Source organism: Mandrillus leucophaeus, unplaced genomic scaffold (genome assembly GCF_000951045.1).
Source record: "Mandrillus leucophaeus isolate KB7577 unplaced genomic scaffold, Mleu.le_1.0 Scaffold1272, whole genome shotgun sequence".
In the NCBI taxonomy this organism is placed as follows: domain Eukaryota; kingdom Metazoa; phylum Chordata; class Mammalia; order Primates; family Cercopithecidae; genus Mandrillus; species Mandrillus leucophaeus.
This window is the reverse complement of record NW_012101121.1, coordinates 72,250-75,532: the sequence shown is the minus strand read 5'-3', so window position 1 is coordinate 75,532 and position 3,283 is coordinate 72,250. Positions and strand designations below refer to the sequence as shown.

The 3,283-nt window shown below is 48.4% G+C and overlaps 1 pseudogene across 1 annotated transcript in view; it reads right to left on the bottom strand.

Moving 5' to 3' along the window:
• Positions 1–3,283, bottom strand: part of LOC105533651 — a 49,964-nt pseudogene that overhangs the window by 3,454 nt on the left and 43,227 nt on the right. Inside the window, exon 4 of the transcript XR_001005147.1 lies at positions 21–291. The product of XR_001005147.1 is annotated as an HLA class I histocompatibility antigen, alpha chain G-like (transcript). The remainder of the gene's footprint in view (positions 1–20; positions 292–3,283) is intronic.

Here is a 3,283-nt window from a genome sequence, read left to right as displayed (position 1 = left end):
ACCCCCATCTCCCTCCTCACCCCATCTCAGGGTAAGGGGCTCAGGCAGTCCCTGATGCTGCACATGGCAGGTGTATCTCTGCTCCTCTCCAGAAGGCACCACCACAGCTGCCCACTTCTGGAAGATTCCGTTCCCTGCAGGCCTGGTCTCCACAAGCTCCGTGTCCTGGGTCTGGTCCTCCCCATCCCGCTGCCAGGTCAGTATGATCTGGGTAGAAGGCCAGGGCCCAGCACCTCAGGGTGGCCTCGTGGTCAGAGATGGGATGGTGTCACATGTGTCTTGGTAGGGGGTCTGACGAGAAGAATCAGAAAATCCAGGCACTTTGCCTCTCTCATGGGACACTCCAGTAGCAGGCATGTGGCCCTCGTGAGAATGGACAGGACACCTGGGATGGGGAAGAGAGCACAGAAGCCAGACACCAGCCTGGTCAACGGCACCTGGGATATCTGCAGAGCCACTCCACGCACTCGCCCTCCAGGTAGGCTCTCCACTGCTCCACTGCGTCCTTGGCATCTGGGGAGAATCTGAGTCCAGGGAGGTGACTGGGGACTTTAGAAAAGGGGCCGCATCGACAATGATTGGCTTCTCTAGAAACTCGACACCCAATGGGAGTGAGAACTGAGTCTGCCTCATGAGTATCCAGGAAGAAGGATCTGACGCAGGTTGGGAGAGGAAGAGAAACGCTGTGGAGCTGGAGAATCCCTAACCCTGTACCTCCCCAGTCCATACACCGCTTGTGGGGCCTGAGATCCTGAGAGCCACGCCTGGGGCCCTGGGACTTCACCCTGACCTCGATCCTCCTGTGCCAAGCGTTCTGTCCCAATGTCTCCCTGAGTCTTGGCCCAGGAGTCTGAGAAACCAGGGAGAAACTGTGGGCATGGTCCCTGTCCCTCTCCCTTCAATTTCATCCCAGAAACCCCGTCCCAGGACTCCCTGCCTCCCACTACTTACATGTCCCCCTGAACTCTTCTAGGAGAAAACTCAACCCAGGGAGCTTGGCACCAGAGAGTGAGCCCGCCCTGGGAATGGAGATGTAGAGACAGGTTTCTTTTCTTTTTGCATTTCTTTTCTTTTCTTTTTCTTTTTCTTTTCTTTAAATCTAGAAAAGTTGTACTTGCATGCATGAGATAGAATAGAGACCAGTTTGCTCTTTGTTTATTAAATACACCGGGTAGCAGAATCTCGGTAACCCCTAAATGATCAGAAATCTAGTCGGTAAAAAATGTGTCTTTAGCCGCTTGATGTATAAACCTGTCTAAAAGCATTACAACAGCACTCACAAAGCTCCTAAGTTTCACTTTCCCAGACAATGTATCTGTGACTCCCACTTGTATTTTAAATATTTAAATATACTTTCTTTCTTTTTTTTTTTTTTTTTTTGAGACAGAGTCTCGCTCTGCTGCCCAGGCTGGAGTGCAGTGGCCGGATCTCCGCCTCCCAGATTCACGCCATTCTCCTGCCTCAGCCTCCCAAGTAGCTGGGACTACAGGCGCCCGCCACCTCGCCCAGCTAGTTTTTTGTATGTTTTAGTAGAGACGGGGTTTCACCGTGTAGGCCAGGATGGTCTCGATCTCCTGACCTCGTGATACACCCGTCTCGGCCTCCCAAAGTGCTGGGATTACAGGTTTGAGCCACCGCGCCTGGCCAACACGACGCCCGAACAGGGACATGAATAAATATACTTTCATTCCATAGCCCTGAGTTTCTGTGTGAGTCCAGGACATCTCCTCAATACAAAGTGGCCACTCTGTTACTATATGTTGCAGCCAGGAGCCAGTAGACTTTATTCACCTCAAAGTTGCAAGTGTTCACAATGCCCCTCACCAGTGCTAAATGCACTGCCTGTTTTTAGGAAGTATACACATCTAAGTGGTGGTGTGTATATTTTATAGGAACACTTAGTATTTTATAAATCTGATTAACACAAAAAACAACTAGTTTTTTGGCAGACTCATATAAGGTATTAAAGGCCAACTGCAAAGAACACCCTGCGAGACTCTGTAGACGGATGAATTAAAATCTATAAAACAATGTGTTTAAACCTCAGAATTCCGCAGCTTTTGAATTCTTCCCTCTGCTCCTTTTCCTCACCTCCTGCTTCTCCAGCCCTTCCCTCCGTCACTTTCATCCCTCAGGCCCTCCTCTCCCCTTAGTCATCACCATGCTGTCACTCCTGAACTGTGGCTCTAGCACTGACCAATTACCTGCTACATGACTCTTCTCTCCACAGTGGTCCTGATACTGTGAGTCAGCATGTGCAGCGTGTGTCATTCCTTCACCTAAAACACTCCAGCGGCTCCGTGCTGGTCTTATGAGGCTTCTAGGTTGTCAGGCACGTGAACATACGAGGGCATACCTGGTTCATCGTAGGGACTAAATTAATTTTGTTGACTGACTGAATGAAATACGAGTGTATTAAATTGCATCACAGAAAATTATAAAATGTAAAACACTGAAAAAATTTTAAAAAGATTTTATTTTATGAAACTAGTGTGCATATGAATTCATCAACTCATTCCATGAGTCTGTTGAGCCTGTGTATGAACTCTATAAGACTGGGTAACAAGTTATCACAAACATTGGCTTTAAACAACACCCATTTATTGTATTCATTGATTTATTTTTAATGACAGAGTCTCCCTCTCTCATCCAGGGTGAAGTGCAGTCACATGATCAGGGCTCACGGCAGCCTCAAACTCCTGGGCTCAAGGGATCCTCCTGCCTCAGTCTTCAGAGTAGCTAGGACTGCAGGCAATGGCCACCAGGCCCAGCTAATTAAAAAAAAAAATTGTGGAGACCAGTGTCTCACTGTATTATCCTGGCTTGTCTCAAAGTCCTGGCTGCAAGTGATCCTCCTGTGTCAGCTCCTCAAATGTTAAGATACAGGCATGCACTACCACGCCTGGCCAAACAATACCTATTTATCTGCTTATAGTTCCTTAGTCAGAAATGTGGGCATGATGTGGACAGGATCTCTATTCTGGGCTTCCCAAGCTGTGTTTTCATTTTGAATCTTACTTTAGGCTTATACAGAGGTGGCAGAATGCAGTTTCTGGCAGTTGTAAGACTGAGGTCCCTGTTCCTTCCTGGCTGTCACTGTAGAAAACGGGGAGGGCTGCGTTCAACCCTGGTGCCCACCAGCGTTCTTTCCTACACAGCCTCTTCATTTTCAAAACCCACAGTGGAGAAAACCCCTCATGCTGAATCCCTCTCACATTGTGAATCTCTATGCTCAGGAAGAAGCCGGTCGTTTCAAGGGCTCACCTGATTAGGACAGTCCAAG